The following is a 22,537-nucleotide window of genomic DNA, read 5'->3' on the forward strand; positions in this document are numbered from 1 at the left end:
TGGACCAACCAGTATACAGTATAATGGGCCCCACATAGTCCTCCATACAGAATAATGGGCCCCACAAAGTCCTCCATTCAGTATGATTGGCCCCACATAGCTTTCCATACAGTAAAATGGATCCCACAAAGTCCTCCATGCAGAATAATGGCCCCACATAGGTGTGGTGGTTCTGGTGTCGTGGGTCAAATATAATCACCAAGAGTTGGGCATGTGTGCTGTACATTGTCGGAACTGCCCCCCTTGTCGTCATTGAGCTTGAGGTCTTAAGTTGGTTTTAACGAAAATACCCACCCGTCTACCTATTTTTCTTTCCTATCCGTTTGAATGTAGTGTAACCATCTATGTTTGACACCAAGTCATGGCTTTCATCCACCCAGGTTTCTGTAATCTGTGGCTGACCTAAGAGTCTCTAATTCATTCATTTTGTTTTCAAGACTTCTTTCATTTGCCTGCAGACATTTAATACTATTAGCACATTTATTACTGCTACTCGCTGCCTTACTTTCCTTGAATGTCTCACTCTCTGTCTATTCTACCCCCTTATTTGCACAGCTACCCTCCCTCCCCCAGATCCTAGTTTGAAAGCTCCTCCATCCATCTGACCATTTTTTTCCCCAGCACATCTGCATTCTCCCCATTGAGGTGCAGCCTGTAGCCGACAGAGAAGTCAGCGCAGTTCTCCATGAACCTAAACCCTTTCTTCCTGACAATTATCTCCTTAAGTTCCCGCTGACTTTCTAGTGACGTAGTGGAATCAGCAGTATTTCTGAAGACACCACCTGTACTTCAGCTTCTCTCCTAATTCCCTGTAATCATTTTTAAAGACCTTTCACCTCCCTCTAACTTTGTCATTGGTACCAACGTGTACCATGACAGCTGGGTTTTCCCCAGTCCCACCCAATAATCTGTCTATCTGATCGCATGAAGATCCCCCTGTTAGGGGCACACAAAATGTGTGTGTTCTCGTCTTAGTTGTCTGCCGCCAAATTGTATATAGGATCTATACGGTCGGAGAAATCACTAATGAACACTGAGTAGTGTCTCAAATAGGCTTTTTATAGGAAAAATCAGGGACCTTTCCACACATTACCTCATTGCCTTATCTTATAATTATGGCTGACATCTGTCGCTAATGGGTCATTTTTTTAATATATAAACAATTAAGTCAAGCTGACTCTCAAATCAATTAAGTCCGTCTTGCACATAAGGTTCAAAGGTCCATCAGTATAGTCACTTATCTTTTATTATTCTGTAATGTCCCTAAAAGTAATAAAGATCATTAGCAAACTCTTATTATCAGATTAATATGTTAGTCAATAATCATTAGGGATTTTCCATAATTCCATGTTCCACGTAGTATGTGGATCTTTGATCAATATGAGGTTATTGGTACAATGTGGTACGGGCAGGAGGAGGGCATTTTGGATTGTCGGTAATTCTTAATACATAAAAGTATGGAGTTCCATTTTCATATAACTTCCATAATCATACATATATTTATCCATAACACCCCAAATTAACTTAGGAATTATCTTAAGGACCATAATCTTTCCACTTGACGAGATAATGCAGACGGTACCTGACCCACCTGGAACCAAGAATTCGCCTTACTTCATACTACCAATACCCTTCCAAATCCACCTCAATTATGTCTTGAGGTCCCCTACATTTTTTTTTAAAAGAGAAGAATGGAAAGAATTATTGATTTTCCAGACAATAGGAAGCTGCAATTTAAATATCACAGGATTTAAAATGTTAATAATTTTATAAGGACCTACAAATTTAGGTGCAAACTTTCTAGATGTGATCTTTAAGCGCAGATTTTTTTTAGGACAACCACACAAAATCCTCCACCCTAAAGACAGGAGCCTTCCTACGTCTGCGGTTAGCAACTCTTTTGGTCCAGTCACTGTCTACCAAAAGATACCTTTCGACCTCCCTCCAGACATTAAAGAGGTTGTCCACTACTATTAACAATGCCGCCATGGATTTAAATTGTGCCAACAAGTCTCTTTGTAAATACCTTGCTTGTTCTTTATTGCCTGTGAGCGGCGCTATTGCTGGCCGCTCACCAGGTATCACGTGACCACGGCTGCAGCCGGCTCCGACATCCGCTGATGTCACCTCAAGTTCCGGCTGCAGTCAGGCGTGAGAAAGTGACGCACTCCCGCTTGATTGATGGGCTGTGGTCGGGGTTTCACCGCACATCACAGCTCAGCATCCACCTCGCGCTTTCCCTCTCTGCTTTAGTTGGGAAAGAGCAATAACAAATTGAATTGCACTCGGACCAATGTTAATGAATGAGTGACATCTCATCTGCGATTTTTTTTCTCAGCTGAAATCGGGCTGATTCACAGCATGCTGCGATTTGCCACATATCTCGGACGAGACTCGCCAATGCAAGTCAATTGGTTCGTGAAAAAAATTGCACAGCACTCGGACCATGCGAGTGCCGTCCGATTTTCACTCACCTGTCTCTTTAAAAGCCGGCAAATCATCAGCCGCATACAGTTACAATACATTGGTGCCCAACAATTTAGAATAGAAAGAATAGCTATACACATAGCATAGATAGATAGAAAGGTGTCAGTCATGTATATAATTAGTACAGTGACAGTGTTGGTTACTGTACTTGTCATTTATTGTTAAATTAAAGGATTTATTAAAAAAAAAAATTGGTGTGGGTTCCCCGTAATTTTATAGTCCAGCAGAGGTTAAGCAGACAGCTGGGGCAGATGTTTAAAGCCTGGGAAGGGGGTAATACCCACAGAGCTTCCCAGGCTACTAATATTAGCCCCCCAGCTGAATACTTAGCCTTTACAGACTATTAAAATGGGGGACCACCCAAAAAATGATGTGGGGTCCCCCTATTTTAACAGCTAGAAAAGACTATGCAGACAGTTGAGGACTGATATTAATAGCCTAGAAAGGTACCATAAATAATGGCCCCCTCCGAGGCTAGAAACAGCAGCCCTCAACCGCCCCAGAAATGGCGCATCCATAGGATTCACTAATTCTGGCATTTAGCCTCTCCACTGCCCTGTAGCGGTGGCAGTGGGGTTATAGGGCTGGGGTTCATGTCAGCTTATAAGGCCAGCTAACATCAAGACCAGGTTAGTAATGGAGAGGCGTCTATAAGACGCCCCCATTACTAACACCATAGTGAAAGTAATATGTGATATAACTACAACAACACTATGAATAAAATATTTAATTTGAAATTAACAGAGACCTTTTATTGTTCTAAATTAAACCCTACTTACCATAATGCCCATTCCAGCTGAAGCCAATGTCCCCTGCAATGAAAGTTAAATAATAAAGCCACTTCATCTTTACCTAACTAGAAACACTAGTGATCTTAGGCCACGGCCCCACTATCAGTATTCGGTCAGTATTTTTTCTTAGGAGTGGGAGCCAAAACCAGGTGAGGAACTATCAGAGAAAAGGTATAATAGAAACAAGTCACCAATTCTGCATTTATCCCCCATTCCTGAGAAAAAATACTGCCTGAATACTGATAGTGGGACCGGGGCCTTAGAATAAAAAACTGCATTGTATTGACATCAGGGGTATAGATTTGAGTAACTAACTCAAAACCAATGAGGAATAAAGTGCAGATTTTTGGGGGCACATGATACAATATATACAGTTGAAATCAGAAGTTTACATACACTATATAAAAAGACACATATGCATGTTATTCTCAATATCTGACATGAAATCAGAATAAACCTTTCCCGTGTTAGGTCAATTAGGATTACCATAATTTTTTTATTTGCCAAATGCCAGAATAATAAGAGAGAGAATAGTTTTTAAGGCATTTTTATTACTTACTGCAAAGTCAAAAGTTTACATACATTTCATCAGTATTTGGTAACATTGCCCTTAAACTGAATGACTTGGGTCAAACATTTGGTATATCCTTCCACAAGCTTCTCACAATAGTTGGTCGGAATTTGGGCCCATTCCTCCTGACAAAACTGGTGTGACTGATCCAGGTTTGTAGGTCGCCTTGCTCGCACTTGCCTTTTCAGCTTTGCCCATAAATTTACAATAGGATTGAGATCAGGGCTTTGTGATGACCACTACAAAACATTGACTTTGTTATCCTTAAGTCAATTTGTTACCATTTTGGCAGTATGCTTCCGGTCATTGTCCATTTGGAAGACTCATTTCCGCCCAAGCTTTAACTTCCTGGCTGATGTCTTGAGATGTTGCTCCAGTATTGCCACATAATCTTCTTTGCTAATGAAGCCATCTATTTTGTGAAGTGCACCAGTCCCTCCTGCAGCAAAACAACGCCACAACATGATGCTGCCCCCCCTATGTTTCACAGTTGGGATGGTGTTCTTAGGCTTCCAAGCTTCTCCCTTTTTCCTCCTAACGTAACAATAGTCATTATGCCCAAAAAGTTGAATTTTAGTTTCATCAGACCACAGGAGGTCTCCAAAAATGAAGGTCTTTGTTCCTGTGTGCATTTGCAAACATTAATCCGTTTTTTTTATGTTTCTTTTGGAGTAATGGCCTCTTCCTGGCAGTGTGGCCTTTCAGCCCATGTTGATATAGTACTCGTTTCACTGTGGATATTGACACAATCTTACCAGCTTCCGTCATCATCTTCACAAGGTCTGTTGCTTTTGTCCTTAGGTTGATATGTACATGTCGGACCAAAGCTAGTTCATCTCTGGGACACAGAACCAATCTCCTTTCTGAGCGGTATGATGGCTGGACATTCCCATCTTGTTTGTACTTGCGTATATTTGTTTGTACAGATGAACGAGGCACCTTCAGGTATCTTGAAATTGTACCCAAGGATGAGCCAGACGAGTGCAAGTTGTAAGGCAGCACTAGTCATCATGCTGGGGGACACTCGCTTCACTGAGTCAATTAAAGCACACCAGACAACACCTTTCCGGTATTTCACAATCCAGCAGTTTATTACACTTCACTACTGCTTATCACTGAGTCCATCTCAGTGGCTCACCGACATATTACACATATAATGTCCAAGAGCCTTTCCAGTGACAGATATGTCCACTTGGCTCCAGATACAGCCTTCAGCAAGGTAACAATATCAATCTCCACATCAATCAGTGTTTTTACCTTTGCCGGGTTTTAGCTGCATCAGGTTTGTTCTGCCACAGCTGTGGCTTTACGGCTTCACAGATGGGGGTCTCCAGCCCTCGTACCTTCAAAGGCTACTGGTATGTTTACACACCTAACATCCAGCCTCTGCCTTCCAGGACTCTTGTCTTCTAAGCCTCTTGCCCTCCAAGGCTACTGGCATCGCTTACACATAAGGATCCAGCCTCTGTCTTTCAGGCTTCACCAGCCTTCACTAGGCCTCACACTCTAGCGGTGTCCCACACGGGAACAGGCCTCACGCCTTTCACCTTTGTCTCAAATTTACCAGGGTTTTATATATACTCTAGTGCACACACAGGACCTGTGTGATGTCACAGTCATGTGACCAGTCACCTGGGGGAGGTACATGGTCGGCCAAAACACACCCTGGACCATTACAGTAATGCCGCAAGCCGCTGCATTACATATCCCCCCCCTCTGTTCAAACTTGTGGGGTTGAACACTAGAGTTGAGCCACCCCCGTAGTGTTCGAGTTCGGTTCGTCGAACACCCGTATGTTCGTCAAACTGTTCGTCGAACTGTTTGTCGAACACCTTCGAACACCGTTAAAACCAATGGCAGGCAAACAAAAACACAGAAAACACCTTCAAAGGTGTCCAAAAGCTGACAAACTGCTCAGAAGACACAACTAACACATGGAAAAGTGACAAGTACATATAATCATAAGAAAAGAGGTGGAGGAGTAAAAGGAGGGGGAGACACAGATATAGGCATGTCATGCCCTTCTAAAACCAAAAATGTGCGAAGCTGACACGGCCAGTCCGTTCCTGCCCATGCGACCTCCGTGTCGCCGGGTTTGTGCCAGAGCTGCGGTGGACCCTGACGGCCTGCCCCGTTCTCCCAATACTGGTGCCTGTCCGCTGGTGGGTCGAGCGAGCCCCCCTGCGGTGGAGGCAGGTCTAAGCTTTTTAATTTAAATTGTCTCTGTAATTTGAATGAGTACACACTTTAAATCCTTTTACAAGGATCTATTGGAGGGCAAGTCTCATGCCAGCAGCCGCGGGAATTCCAGCTCCAGTAGCGTCCACTAAAGCTGCTGCAATTAAAAAGCTTTTATAAGGATCGAGCTTGGCGGTCCACCGCAAGGCGTCCTACCGCCAGTCCCAGCCCCTGTGCCTTGGGGTGCCTCCCCGATGCTCTTCACTGAGTGTCCCGGGGGCCCGAAGCATTTCCTTTGAAAAAATTAAGTGTCCAAACTACAGGTGGTGTAGCTTGCTTAACAGGTGGGATAATCCGCTGACTAGCAGACACTGCTACTTGGTCCAAAGTATTTCCTGGGCTAGATGCAGTTAAAAATTTGTAATTGGATCTACAGGTGGTGGCTACTCTGCTGACTAGCAGACACTGCTACTAGGCCCAAAGTATTGCCTGGGCAAGATGCAGTTAAAAATTTGTAATTAGATACTCTCGTTGGATGCTGAGAAAGCATTCCATAGAGTCTCCTGGCACGCCATATAGTATTCTCTTAAAAAGCTTGGGTTTGGGGTCTAGGGGACCCTTTTATAGCCAAAATCATGGCCCTGTATCGCAATCCGTCAGCTAGGCTGAAGATAAATGGAACATTTTCATCACCTTTCATAATCACCAATGGGACAAGGCAGGGATGTCCTCTGTCCCCTCTCTTATACATCCTAGTGATGGAGCACCTGCTCTCATCAATTCGCGATAACCCCAATATTAGGTGGATTGAGGTGGGAGGCACCGAGTACAAGTGCTCTGCATTTGCTGATGATGTCCTAGTATATATCACTCAATCACATATATCCATCCTGCTGTTATGGCTGAAATAGATCACTTTGTTACATGGTCAAATTTTAAAATCAATTCAGCGAAGTCTGAGGCCCTCGATGTCTCCCTCCCCAAATCCATACAGGATTCCATCCAGTCCAACTTTCCCTTTGCCTGGCCCTCACAGGGTATCAAATACTTAGGAATTCGTATTCATAGAGACCTCTCCCGTCTATTTTATCTTAATTTTGGGCCCTTTATTGAACAACTCCATAAAGATCTTACTTCTTTGACGGTGAAGGATTTTTCCTGGTTCGGCAGAATAAGTATATTAAAAATGAACGTCCTACCTAAACTCTTATACCTCTTCCAAACCATTCCCGTGGTAATTCCCTCAAATTTTTGGAAAAGACTAAGCTATAGCTTTTAGTCTCCCCAGGATGACACAGGTGGGGCAGATGGTGGTTGTCCCGGCCCGCTAGGCCGCATTGTAGCACAGTGAGCTTTGCACTGCAACTTATGCTTCATATCCATGTGACGGTTCATGCATGAAGTACTCAAACTATGGATTTTTTGGCCTCTACTTAGCTTTTGGTGACAAATGTTACAGATAACACGAGTTGGGTCATCCTTAACGATCTGAAAAAATGCACAGGCTATGCAAGGTTTAGAGCCCATGCGACTCTGCTACTAGCAATACTATCAAATGATTGGCTGGGTTAGATGCATAGCGTCTGGGTTTGGTTGGAGGTCCCCACAGTCTGCCTAGGCTAGATGCAGTTAAAAATTCTCATTAGATACATAGGCGGTGCAGCTTGCTTCACAGCTGGGCTAATACGCCCAAAGTATTGGTAGACTCTTTACTAAATAAGGAAGGATTCACTGACTGTGGTGTCCCCTCCGTGGGCCGTGGCGATTGGTGGAGATTTGGTGGATGATTATAGGAGAAAGCTCCTTAATAGAGAAAGTTGGTGGATTTATACTTTAAATACACGTGTACTAGCGGGTTTAAACATCAGACATGATTTGATGTATCATTATGAGTGATCATTTATAGATTATTATTATATATATGTTCATTTTTTCTTCTTTTCTTTTTCTTTTGGATTATTTACATTTATATGCATTGTTTCTATGCTATACGATTTTAACATGGTATGTGTGTTTAAATTTCTGATTAACTCAGCCTTGAACAGGTGCATAGCAGGACATGACATATAAATACCACTTCCTTGCTGTTTTTTTTCTATGCAATGATTAAGAACTCTTATATATATTGTGCAGAAAGAAGGGTGAAAGTCCACCCAGGCGGGAGGAAATTGGAGTTTCATAACACATATTTGAACTGGAGAGGTATTAGAGGCCTGCAATGGCCACAGGTACTAATGGAGGTAATCAAGGTAGGGAGAGAGGCAAGAGGTCCGGTCATCTTAGTTATACAGGCCGGGGGAAACTACATAGCTTATCACAAGAGCGCATAACTAATGGAAATAATGAAACTAGACACTGAGCGCTTCAGAGAATTTTTCACAAAACTAACTATAGTATGGTCAGAGATTGTGCCGAGAAAGGTATGGCAAGGTGCATGAGACATCACGGCCATCGAACGGACAAGGCAGGTAATAAATATTCGGATGGCAAAATTTATAAGAGACAGAGGCTGTGTAGTGATATGACACCGACAACTGGAAGGAGATAAAGCAGGTCTCATACGGCCCGACGGTGTTCACTCAATGGATATTGGACTGGAAATATTACTGTCAGGACTCCAGGACGGAGTGGAACAAGCGTTAAGAGTGATGGATGGGGGTCGGAGTCCTGCATACGAGTAAGCAGGATCCTCCGTGGCCTGGAAATAGAAAGGACATGTTGGAGAGTTACACTTGTTGGCCAACTTGCCGTTGTGGAGACTGGAGACACAGGGCATGCTGCAACAAGCTGAATTATTTTAGAAATAAAATGCATTTCTAATGGAATGAGCCAACCCACCTCTAATTGACGATGGCAACGTCACGTAAAACAAAGCAAGGGGACTCCAAAAAGAGTCTCCATTTTTTCCAAAAATTTGTGGCACAGACACCACTTAAGGGCATCAATTGCCCCAAAGTTGCTTAAAACGGTTGGTTAGAATGAGTACCACACACTGCTACTATGCCCAAAATTATTTTCCAGACAAGATGCAGCTACAAATTATTAGTAATTTGCAAGCTGGTGGAGCTTAGTATAGATGGCATAATAGAATGAGTACCACTCACTGCTACAGGCCCAAAATTATTTTCCAGACAAGATGCAGCTAAAAATTATTAGTAATTTGCAAGCTGGTGGAGCTTAGTATAGATGTCATAATAGAATGAGTACTGCACACTGCTACAGGCCCAAAATTATTTTCCAGACAAGATGCAGCTAAAAATTATTAGTAATTTAAAAGCTTAAAACGGTTGGTGAGGTGATTTTATGAAATCCTCAAGCTTTTACTCCCCCCCAGGATGACACAGGGGTAGAAAAGTCCTTGCGGATCCATGATTTGTTCATCTTTATAAACGTGAGTCTGCCTGCATTCTCAGTGGACAGTCGCGTGCGCTTATCTGTCAGCACACGTTCAGAGAGAACGCTGGCTGCGGGGCATGACAAGATCTCCAAGGCATAAGTGGCGAGCTCCGACCATTTATCCAGATTGGAAGCCCAAAAAGAGCAAGGGTCCAGTGACACAGTCATGGCTTCGATGTTTACTTGGAGATACTCCTGTACCATCGTCTCTAGGCGTTGACTATGTGTCAGACTTCTTGTCTCCTGTGGCCTTGCAAAGGATGGGCTAAAAAAGCTGTGAAATGATTCCGCAAAATTGCTGTTACCAGCAGATACTGTGTTTCTGTTACGGTTTGAGTGCTGAACACTCGACAGTCCCACGGTTGGCAAGTTAGAACTGTGAGATTCACTACGTGCACCACTGGTGTTTTGTGGAAAAGCACATGTAAGATTCTGCAACAGTCTCTGCTGATACTCCTGCATGCGTGAATCCCTTTCTATGGCAGGAATTGTTTTGGCAAATTTAATTTTGTACCGGGGATCTAAGAGTGTGGCAACCCAGTAGTCAGGATTATTTCGAATTCTGACAATTCGAGGGTCATGTTGCAGGTAGTGTAGCAAGAAGGCACTCATGTGTCTTGCGCATCCAGGAGCACCAAGTCCCTGTTGTGGTGGTGGCGAGGTAAGAATCATGCTTCCTTCCTCTGCCCTCTCCCCCCAACCTCGCACAACAGAAATGTGATTAAGGTCTCCCTCATCTGATGAGTCTTCAATCAGTTCGTCCTCCACTTCTTCCTGGGCTCCTGCACCTTCCTCACTAGTTTGGCTGCTACCATGCGCCCTGGTAAATCCATCTCCCCCACCCTCACATGCCTGCCGCTTTGGTGCTGACGACTGTCTAGACCTTGCAGATGTTAGCCCTTCTGCATACAACTCCTTCTCCTCTACTTCCTCCACCTCCTCTTGTCGCACCACCTGACTCCGAGTTCTGTTTAACATGTGCTCCAGCATGTAAATCACTGGAATAGTCATGCTGATAATGGCATCGTCAGCACTAAACATCTTCGTCGCCATTTCAAAACTGTGCAGAAGGGTGCATAGGTCCCTGATCTGAGACCACTCTTCCAGCGTGATTTGCCCTACCTCTGGATCCCGTTGGCCCAGGCTATACGTCAGAACGTATTGCACCAGGGCTTGTCGGTGCTGCCACAGTCGCTGCAACATGTGCAGAGTTGAATTCCACTGGGTAGGCACATCGCATTTTAGCCGGTGAAGTGGCAGGCCCAACGACTTCTGTAGAGATGTAAGTCTCTGAGCTGCGGGATGCGTTCGGCAGAAGTGAGCACACAACGACCGTGCCCTCTGCAGAAGGCCATCTAGCCCGGGATAGTGGCCTAAAAATTCAACACGTGAGCCATACAAGGCACGTGTGTGACATTGCCCCGGCTAAGGGCCGCACCGAGGTTTGCAGCTTTGTCACACACGGCCTTCCCTGGTTTCAGGTCCAGTGGAGACAACCATTCATGAAATTGGTTCTCCAGAGCTGACCACAACTCCACAGCTGTGTGACTCACATTTCCCAGACATTTCAAAGTAAAAACCGCCTGATGACGTTGAGCCCTGCTGCTAGCATAGTAAGGAGGTGTGCAGGATCCCTTCTGCGCCGTTAGAAAGCGTGTGGCATGACCAGACAGGCTTTGGGTGCAGGTGGAGGACCGAGAGGAGGTTGAGGAGGCAGAAGCAGTGGAGGAACTTCGAGATAAAGAGGATTGACGCACAACTCGTGGGCACGGCAAAACTTGGACAGCAGCCCCTTGTCCTGCTGTCACCATAGTTACCCAGTGCCCAGTCAGCGACATGTAACGCCCCTGTCCATGCCTACTCGTCCAAGTGTCTGTGGTGAAATGCACTCTGTCACACACAGAGTTTCTCAAAGAAGCGGTGATGTTGTGTGCGACATGCTGGTGGAGCACAGGCACACCTTTCTTTGAGAAGTAGTGCCGACTGGGCATCTGGTACTGGGGCACTGCGACGGACATAAGATCTCGAAAATCCTCTGTGTCCACCAGGCGGAAAGGCAGCATTTCTGTAGCCAAGAGCTTGCAGATGGTGAAATTCAACCTCTTAGCTTTCTCATGGCTAGGAGGAAATGGTCTTTTACTTGTCCACATCTGAGGGACCGAGGGCTGGCTGTTGTGCTTAGACGGGGTTGAGAAGAGTGTCCCCGGCAAACTGCCGGTCTGTGAGGAAGATGCAGGCGGACTTGTTAGGTTGCCTTGATCCAAAGGTGGTGCTCTCGATGTCGAACAGCGCTCAACACCAGCTGGTGTTTCCACCTCCAAAGAAAATGATGACCTGCCAATCACGCTGGCTGTTGCGGGTAAAGAGGTGGCAGGTCTGCGTCCCAAAACAGGTGTGACTGCTGTCCCCCCAGTCACAGAGGATGAAGAGGCCGCAGGTGCACAAGATGGGGCAGACGGTGGTTGGCCCAGCCCGCTAGGCTGCATTGTAGCACAGTGAGCTTCCCACTGCAAATTATGCTTCATATCCATGTGATGGTTCATGCATGAAGTACTCAAACTATGGATTTTTTGACCTCTACTTAGCTTTTGGTGACAAATGTTACAGATAAAAAATGCCCAGGCTATGCAAGGCTTGGCACCCATGCGACCTGAAGAGCCACCACGACTTGTGGTCAGAGGCAGAGTTGTGTTTGAGGATGCAGTTGTTGACATGCTTCCAGTACTACGTCTCTGTCCAGGATGGCGCAACCTGACTTCGTCGTCACTGGCATCCTCCTCCACCTCCTCTGCTGACCTCATCGACTGGCTGACTGTGGGTTGACAGTAAGTGGGATCTGCAACCTCGTCGTCATCACCCTATGTGTTATCACACCCGTCGTCCTCAGAGCCAACCTCTTCCTGCCCTGACAAAAAACTCAAGTTGTCGCTCCAATCAGGTATTTGAGTCTCATCATCGTCTTCCTCATTGTCTCCACCAACAGGAGTTACAGTTTGGGAACGAGGGTCTACATTATGGTCAGAACCTTCTGCGTCTGGTCCTGGATCCGACTCATAAAGATTCTGGGCATCAGTGCAGATCATTTCCTCATCTGGATTCACAGAGCTCTTGAGCCGACCTCTGATTCCCAGGCTATAGTATGAGTAAACAGCTCTGCAGACTCAACCATCTGTTCTACCCCATACTCAGACGGGCAGCTGGAGACTTGGGAGCTGTGAGGAAGCAAGTGCGATTGGGGTGACACCTCTGAGGACTGGAGTATTTGTGATGTTGAAGTTGAGGTGGAGGAGAGCCCACTTAAAGGAGCACTTGATATCCGTTGAAGCACCTGCTGTTTTTGTGCCTCACCTGGTATTTGTAGCGATTGGCGTGGCCGTAAGAAAGGGATCGGATCACATTGTCCGCTAAAAGAAGTAGACATCTTAGTTTGGCTGGAAGATGGTCTTTCTTCTGCAGATGTTACTGTTGCTTTAACACCTACCCCATGGACACAACCTTTTTTTCCCTTTCCAACACGCCTATTCCCCTTTCCACCAGCAGCAGGCCTTTTTCCACTCATTTTGGTGGTTAACTAATTGACAACTCTGGAGTTGTTTGCACAAAAAACGATGGATGGGAACCGAGCAGAGCTGAGTGGCCAAACTGTGGTATTAGCCCAAAAGGATTGGCTAGGTTAGATGCAGTAAAACAATTTTATTACATACACAGGTGGTGGAGCTTAGTATAGATGGACTAATAGAATGAGTCCCACACACTGCTACAAGCCCAAAATTATTTTCCGAGCTAGATGCAGATAAAAATTATTTGTAATTTGCAAGCTGGTGGAGCTTAGTATAGATGGACTAATAGAATGAGTCCCACACACTGCTACAAGCCCAAAATTTTTTCCAGACAAGATGCAGCTAAAAATTATTTGTAATTTGCAAGCTGGTGGAGCTTAGTATAGATGGCCTAATAGAATGAGTACCACACACTGCTACTATGCCCAAAATAATTTTCCGAGCTAGATGCAGATAAAAATTATTTGTAATTTGCAAGCTGGTGGAGCTTAGTATAGATGGACTAATAAAATGAGTCCCACACACTGCTACAAGCCCAAAATTATTTTCCGAGCTAGATGCAGATAAAAATTATTTGTAATTTGCAAGCTGATGGAGCTTAGTATAGATGGACTAATAGAATGAGTCCCACACACTGCTACATGCCCAAAATTATTTTCCGAGCTAGATGCAACTAAAAATTATTTGTAATTTGCAAACTAGTGGAGCTTAGTATAGATGGCATAATAGAATGAGTACCACACACTGCTACTATGCCCAAAATTATTTTCCAGACAAGATGCAGCTAAAAATTATTTGTAATTTGCAAGCTGGTGGAGCTTAGTATTGGTGGACTAATAGAATAAGTCCCACACACTGCTACAAGCCCAAAATTATTTTCCGAGCTAGATGCAGATAAAAATTATTTGTAATTTGCAAGCTGGTGGAGTTTAGTATAGATGGCCTAATAGAATGATGCTATGCCCAAAAGGTTTTACTTGGCTAGGTGCAGTAAAAAAAAAAAAATTCTATACACAGGTGGTGTAGCTTGCAACACAGATACGCTACTCAACTGACTAACACACACTGCAAGAGGACGAAAAGGATTTGCTTAGCTAGATTTAGCCAAATGCTGGGAAAAACACTTGCACAGCACTGGCACAGACCTGACTGGCAAAAAGTCCTAGGAAATGCTGTAACCTAGTCCTCAAAAGGACTGCAATTACAACTAGTCCCTACTCCCAAGCTGTCTATTTAACAGCACAGACCTGCCTGCTAAAAGTCGTAGGAAATGCTGTAACCTAGTCCTCAAAAGGACTGCAATTACAACTATTCCCTACTCCCAAGCTATCTGTAGATTTCTGAGAAAATTGGCTTGAAATTAACACTGAAAGTATAGCGCACACAGCAGCAGCGGTACCGTCTAACACACAGCAGTGAGAAAATGATGGCGACGGGGAAAATGGCTGGGTCTTATAGGGCAAGGGCATGTGACATACATAGCCAATGACACATGCCCTTGCTTGTGTGAAAAAAAGCAGTTCGCTCCGTGTGTGCGCTGCTGATAGGCTGACAGATTGCACCTCCCCACTGTAAATGCGGGAAAGAGAAAAAAAAAATGGAGATCTTCATTATTTATGCAGACATCCATCCCCTGCCACTCCCCCCACCCCGCTCTACACTCAAACTGCGTATTAACATTAATTTTCATCATTACTGAGAAAAAATCCAGTTATGATTTTGGTGCACGAACATTTATCGAACATAACCTCGAACAGCCGAATTTTTTTCAAATCGTTCGTGTTCGCCGAACGGCTCGAACACCGCCCAAAACAGCTCGAATTTGAGATTGGCGAACAGTTCGAGTCGAACAACGCTCATCTCTAGTTACTAATTGCTTTTTAACCCCTTTACCCCCGAGGGTGGTTTGAACGTTAATGACCATCCCAATTTTTACAATTCTGACCACTGTCACTTTATGAGGTAATTACTCTGGAATGCTTCAACGGATCCCCCTGATTCTGAGAATGTTTTTTTCGTGACATATTGCCCTTCATTATTGTGGTAAAATTTCTTCGATATCACTTGCGTTTATTTGCGAAAAAAACGGAAATTTGGCGAAAATTTAGCAATTTTCAAAATTTGAATTTTTATGCCCTTAAATCGGAGAGATATGTCACACAAAATAGTTAATAAATAACACTTCCCACATGTCTACTTTACATCAGCACAATTTTGGAACCAAAATTTTTTTTTGTTAGGGAGCTATAAGGGTTAAATTTGACCAGCGATTTCTCATTTTTCCAACAAAATTTCCAAAAAAATTTTTTAAGGGACCACATCACATTTGAAGTCACTTTGAGAGGTCTTTATGACAGAAAATACCCAAAAGTGACACCATTCTAAAAACTGCACCCCTCAAGGTGCTCAAAACCACATTCAAGAACTTTATTAACCCTTCAGGTGCTTCACAGGAATTTTTGGAATGTGGAAGAAAAAAATGAACATTTAACTTTTTTCACAAAAATGTTACTTTAGACCCAATTTTTTTTATTTTCGCAGGGGTAACAAGAAAAAATGGACCCCAAAATTTGTTGTGCAGTTTCCCCTGGGCACGCAGATACCGCATATGCGGGGAAAAAACACTGTTTGGGCGCACGGCAGGGTTCGGAAGGGAAGGAGCGCCATTGACATTTTGATTGTAAAATTTGCTTGAATAATTAGCGGACGCCATGTTGCGTTTGGAGAGCCCCTGATGTGCCTAAACAGTGGAAACCCCCCACAAGTGACCCAATTTTGGAAACTAGACCACCCAAGGCACCTATCTAGATGCATAGTGAGCACTGGGAACCCCCAGGTGCTTCACAAATTGATTCGCAAAAATGAAAAAGTGTTTTTTTTTCCACTTTTTCATTTTTGCGAATCAATTTGTGAAGCACCTGGGGGTTCCAAGTGCTCACTATGCATCTAGTTAGGTGCCTTGGGGGGTCTAGTTTCCAAAATGGGGTCACTTGTGTGGGATCTCCAATGTTTAGGCACACAGGGGCTCTCCAAACGCAACATGGTGTCCGCTAACAAATTGAATGGAAAATCGTCTCAAATTGTTAGCGGACACCATGTTGTGTTTGGAGAGCCCCTGTGTGCCTAAACATTGGAGATCCCACACAAGTGACCCCATTTTGGAAACTAGACCCCCCAAGGCACCTAACTAGATGCATAGTGAGCACTTGGAACCCCCAGGTGCTTCACAAATTGATTCGCAAAAATGAAAAAGTGGAAAAAAAAACACTTTTTCATTTTTGCGAATCAATTTGTGAAGCACCTGGGGGTTCCAAGTGCTCACTATGCATCTAGATAGGTGCCTTGGGTGGTCTAGTTTCCAAAATGGGGTCACTTGTGGGGGAGCTCCAATGTTTAGGCACACGGGCTCTAAAAACTCGACATGGTTCCAATTTGTTAGTGGACACCATGTCGCGTTTGGAGAGACCCTGTGTGCCTAAACATTGGAGCTCTCCCACAAGTGACCCCATTTTGGAAACTAGACCACCTAAGGCACCTATCTAGATGCATAGTGAGCACTTGGAACCCCAAGGTGCTTCACAAATTGATTTGTAAAACTGAAAAAGTGGAAAAAAAAACACTTTTTCATTTTTACTAATCAATTTGTGAAGCACCTGGGGGTTCCAAGTGCTCACTATGCATCTAGATAGGTGCCTTGGGTGGTCTAGTTTCCAAAATGGCGTCATTTGTGGGTGAGCTCCACTGTTTAGGCACATCAGGGGCTCTCCAAACGCAACATGGTGTCTACTAACAATTTGTGCCAATTTTCCATTCAATTTGTTAGCGGACACCATGTCGCGTTTGGAGAGCCCCTGATGTGCCTAAACAGTGGAGCTCCCCCACAAGTGACCCCATTCTGGAAACTATACCCCTCAAGGATTTTATTAAGGGGTATAGTGAACATTTTGAACCCAGAGGTACGACACAGAATTTGATAACATTAGGTCATCATATTGAATAAGTTGTCATTACTCTTGAGCGCAAGTGCTCGCTACTTGAGTTTGCATCGGCTACTCAGGTATGCACCATGTATCACGGGTGCTCAAGTGAAATGCTCGAGTCCCCGCCCGCATGTTTCACGGTTATTAGACACCCCCAAAAAAACATGCAGGGATCGCTCGTGCATGGCAGGCAATCCCCGTGAGGTTTTTTTGGGCCGCGAAGCATATGGGGCGGAGACTCGAGCACCCGCTATACTCAGTGCATACCCGAGCACCCGATGCAAACTCAAGTAGCGAGCACTTGCGTTCAACACTAGTTGCCATATCGTCATCTTTTTTTTTTTTTTTTACTTTTGAAAAAACAACAACCCCAACCCTAACATTAGCACAACCCCAACCACAGCCCTAGTGTTTATTTTTTACGCCGTTCCTCGTGCAGTATAAGTGATGAGATTACTTTATTCTTCGGGTTGGTGCGATTACAGCGATACCAGAATCATATCGGGTTTTTATGATTGACAGCTGTCACATATTTTGTAAAATCTAGTTTTTGCATTGCTATATTTTGGCCTACAGAGTCATGTGATGGCTTGTTTTTTGCGGGATGAGTTGACTTTTTTATTGGTGCCATTTTCAGGCATGTGACATTTTTTGATTGCTTTCTATTCCAGCTTTTGGAAGGCAGAATAAACAAAAAACCAACAATTCAGGAATTGTGTTTTTTTACATTTTTTTATTCTACTCCGCATGTGGTAAAATTGATAAGGTAGCTTTATTCTTCCGGTCAGTACGTTTACAGCGGTACCACATTTATATTGTTTTTTATGTTTTGGCGCTTTTACACAATAAAAGCAATTTTATAGAAAAAATTATTTTTTTGCATCTCTTTTTTCTGAGAGCTATAACTTTTAGATTTTTCGGATGATGGATCTGTATGGCGGCTTGTTTTTTGCGGGACGAGATGACTTTTTCAGTGGTACCATTTTTATTTATATTCGTCTTTTTGATCGCGTGTTATTCCATTTTTTGTTTGGCGGTATGGTGATAAAGCATTGTTTTTGCTTAGTTTTTTTTTTTTTTTTTTTTTTACCGTGTTCACTGAAGGGGTTAACTAGTGGAACAGTTTTATAGGTCAGGTCGTTACGGACGCGGCGATACCAAATATGTGTACTTTTATTGTTTTTTTGCTTTTTTTTTCATAATATTTATTGATGGGTACATTATATTTTTATTTTTAGTGGATTATTTTTTTTTATATATTTTTTATATTTTTACAATTTTTTTTTTTTTTCACTTTCTGAGAGTTTTTTTTACTTTGTCCCACTATGGAACTTTCACTTTTTTTATTCTGATCGCCTGCATAGCATAGGGATTGAGCACCATCCCTATGCCATGCAGGCAGTCAGCACTGGACAGGGAGAAGATAGTTTGGAGATGCACTGCGCATGTCCCAAAAATCTTCCTGCTGTCTCGTGACCCGGATGTTGTCATGACGACATCGGGTCGTCATGGCAACACCCAGGAAGCCCCGGCAGACAGCGCTGGAGGCCGGAAGAGGAGGTGAGTATTGCGATCACCTCCCCTTGCCTCCGCAATGCTGCGATCGACATAGTATTTAGGGGAATAGTAAGCAGAAGGGGTTTGCTTGGCGTCCCCCGAATGCCAAGCCTCTGGAAAACAGACTTCTCTGCAATCAGACCTCTGCTGTCGGCCATACAGGTAAGTATAGATTTACTTTTCTATCACCTGTATGCCCATAGTAGAGGTATGATATCACCCAGGGGGTGACAGATTCCCTTCCACTATCAAATGTAGGGACAGAAACTGGCTATAAATAAGGGATATTAGACCTTTTGTATCCACCATTGCAGCAATGATATCTATTGTCGGATCTCTATCAATCAGTATGGCGTTTATTCTAGTTGTGTGCTATACGCATGACGTATTTGCAGATATTGATAAAACACCCTATGTGGAAGGTTAATATCTGCCTTTATTTGTTCAAAGCTCTTGAATAATTCAAGAGTTCTGATACCAAACATATACCCCTACCCTCCCACTCACTAACATTTTTTTGGTTTATGTAGCTCTGGCAAGTTATCGGTGTCCCATGAAGAAGTATAGTTTGTGTACTTTCCAATCCCCAGCATTTTACCACTATCCCATACCTTACATATTAACTTTAGTGTACGACATTTTAAGTCATTTTCTCAAGGAGGCCCCATATCTAGTACTGAGAATGGAAGCTTTTACTTGGTTCCATCCATAAGTAGGTGACCTAAAATTCCACAATATTTGCAAATACCCCATCCATGAAACTATCTTAACTCCTTTCTAGCGTTACGCAGGTCTGCGTATACCTGGAGGGAAGCAGATCATTTATGTCGTTTGTCAAGGAGATCAATCCGCCCAAGCAAATGGGAAACTTTAGCCTGGATCCAAGTTTTATTAGTACCCTCTGAGGACACATTTGAGTGTTTCCCATTAAAATGGTAAGGCTTTTTCATCATGCTCATATTTACCAAGGAGATTATCATTTAAGTTCCAACAGCTGAAGCCTTGGTAGAGTCAAGTATACTAAGAATACAATATACAGGAGCATGATCTGACCATATAGCAGTTCCTATCTGAGATGTAGATTGCCATGTAAGCAAGTGATGACTAATTACGGAAAAGTCTCTACAGCTATAGGTATTGTGTAAAGGTGAATAATATGTATAATCCTTTACGTCTGGATGTAGTATCCTCCATACATCGACCAATTGGAGAGACTGGAGCACGTTTAGCAAAGCTTTTGATTGTGATTTAGATTAGTGACTCTGGCCCAGGGATGCATCTAAAGAAGGATCCAAGACAAAATTAAAGTCACCTCCAATGATGATAAGGTCCTCTGCAAAATGTTTTAGCTTGTTTAAGTATTGACGGTATGTCTTAATTTGGTCACAATTAGGGAGATAAAAGTTTGCCAAAGTCAAAATTTTGGAATAGATTGAGATGCTAACAAGCACATACCTCCCCTCCGTGTCAGACAGTGTGTCTACAATAGTATGCGACAGTGATCTGTGGCGGCCTTAACTCGGCACCTTCGACTTTGAAACCGCATTTGTACTGTGACGCCAAGATGAATAATATTTTTCAGGGACGACAATGGCGTGATCATACAATATCCCATCGCTGCCACCAATTTGTCAGGGATTTGCCCACACAGTCACGATCCCGATTACTCACAGAGACCACTCACTGTGATCTCTGGAGCGAACAGCTCTCTGCTGCCCCCTATCCTCCGGACAATTGCACGATTGGCTGACGATCAATACAGGAGGCTAACAGGCTGTTCTCACCAAATAGTCATCGGCATGCTAGCAGTGAGCGTACACACCTCCGAATTCCAACGCATGGAAAGTCTGTACTATCACTGACAGTCTCACGATAACCCAAGAAAGATTATTCGCTGCCAACACTGATCAGTTTTAAAATACAATACAGGCCTGATCGGATGCCTGCTTTCTGGTAGGGTATATGGCTTTGGGGGAAGATCGATTACAGAGCACAAGAAACGGAACTATTCAATTTTTTATTTAATCCAAAGGGAGGCAGTATTTATGAAAAAATAAACAAAAGATTTTACAAAGGGGGACAATACATATACAGTTACACCAAAATAAAAGGGATTAATAGAATAAACTTACTAGACAGATCGCAGAGATGATTCAGTTTAGCTGGAGGGGAGGCGCTCCAATGGACCATTATGGAACAGGACCCGTGCTTACACAATATGTATCTCTCGGCATGAGTATAGACCCAACTTCAGCTGGATATTTTATGCCGAAGAGGGGCCCTGCCCACATACTCCCCCCGTGATGACCTCACTTGGGCTGGTCTCCACCCTTCATGATTTTATTAAAATCTCTTAATTTCTGCGATAACTTCTCGCTGGTTGATCGCAGAAGTTAGCAAGTGATACCATATTTTTATTGCAATTTTACCTTTCTTTAGAGACTAGACATGACATAACTGCTGCTGGTTATCGTTGCCCTCTTGCATCACAGCTCACCAATAAGGAAAAATATGCGTATTGTTCCTTAGCTAACCCCACCATTAAAAATATGTGTCCCATCACAATTATAGAACTTCCGATATTCCATATTTCATTTCGGTGTCTATGAGTCTGATGAGCAAAAGGAGTTTGCAAATGAGGATGATTCGGCTATTGTACTGTGTGATAGATTTCTTTGAAGCCTAACGAGATGCGACCTGTCCCTTTCAATCTCTGGCTCATCTGCTCAAAAGTGTCTATTCATCACCCAGGTCTCTCCATTTGGTATGGTAACTAGCCGGTATAACTGAGTTAGTGGCTCCTGCTATTTGCATAGGAGCCACTTCTTAGAGTGTTAGCTCTTCTTACTGCGACTGAGATAGGGGAGGGGGGATGAGAGGGATTTCAGAGGGAGAGAGAAATTCTTAATATTTTCTAGAACAATATCTGTTAGTAAACTGAGGTATATGATCGCCTCTACAGTGGGTCTCCGGAAGAAAGAAAATGTACGTGCTGTTTATGCATATAACACTTGAGCTCTTTTCTCTGGAACATTAAGTCCTCTGACATTTAATGAACAAGTTTTGAGTTGTGCCAAATTATATGAAAAAAAGGGGGAATGGAAGAGAGAAAGATTAAGAGAAAAGAGGAAGTATAGACGGTAGATAGTAACGTTTACCTCTCAGTGTCTGAGAAGTATAGATTATGAATATATCAAAACAGTAGGAAATTGCGAAACAAGCAGATCCCAATGCAAGTCCCTAACTGGGGGTTGTCTTTACAGGTGTAAGTCAAACCTTCAGTCCTAGAGTTCCTATTAGGTGGAACCATGGAATATATAGCAAGCAAAGTAATACAGCCTGATATTACAGAAATATAATGTGAACTCAACTTATATGCCGTTCTAAGACATAAACTGAGACATTCTGAAGAGTGGCACCTACAACTCTATTTATATATATCTTATTACATGCTTAAAGAAATAAGTAAGCATCTGTAAACTGTCTCTCTCATCAGGGAAGACAAAATTCATTTCAGGAGCTCATATGATTGGCAGGTTCCTTTCCCATCTGGCTGCATCACCATCAAGTTCCTGATCCATTGAACGCCTTCTGTGACGTGCTGGAACTCTCAGTGGCAATGACGGAGCAGGTGGCCAGTCAGATATATGGATTCTGGGAATGTCCAGGACATCACAGAATAGTCTCATGTCGCTTTGGTCTTTCAAAGTATACAATGTTCCATTTTTCCGGACCTGCAGCTGGAAAGGTACCACAGGAGTACATCAGGCCATTTTCCCAGAAGGCATAAAGTAGTGGTTTCAATACCCTTCTTTTAGCAAGTGTCATTCAGGATAGATCTATGAGCAATTATATGCGTTTTCCATTGAAATCACCAGGACCCAACTCCTCTGCTTTCCTCACAATGGCCTCTTTTACATTGAAAAAAATGTATGTGACAGATAATGTCCCTTGAACGCTCAGGATTTGGGCCATGATTGCCTATTGTACGGTGCGCCCTGTTAATCTCCACCTCCT

The 22,537-nt window shown here is 43.4% G+C and overlaps 1 protein-coding gene across 1 annotated transcript in view; it reads left to right on the top strand.

Annotated features, from left to right (window-relative positions):
* LOC141221830 (gastrula zinc finger protein XlCGF66.1-like) overlaps positions 1-22,537 on the top strand; it is a 344,164-nt gene that overhangs the window by 17,990 nt on the left and 303,637 nt on the right. The window lies entirely within an intron of this gene.

This window comes from Phyllobates terribilis, unplaced genomic scaffold, assembly GCF_046119375.1.
Source record: "Phyllobates terribilis strain yellow unplaced genomic scaffold, ASM4611937v1 Scaffold_335__1_contigs__length_2066515, whole genome shotgun sequence".
NCBI classification, from domain to species: Eukaryota; Metazoa; Chordata; class Amphibia; order Anura; family Dendrobatidae; genus Phyllobates; species Phyllobates terribilis.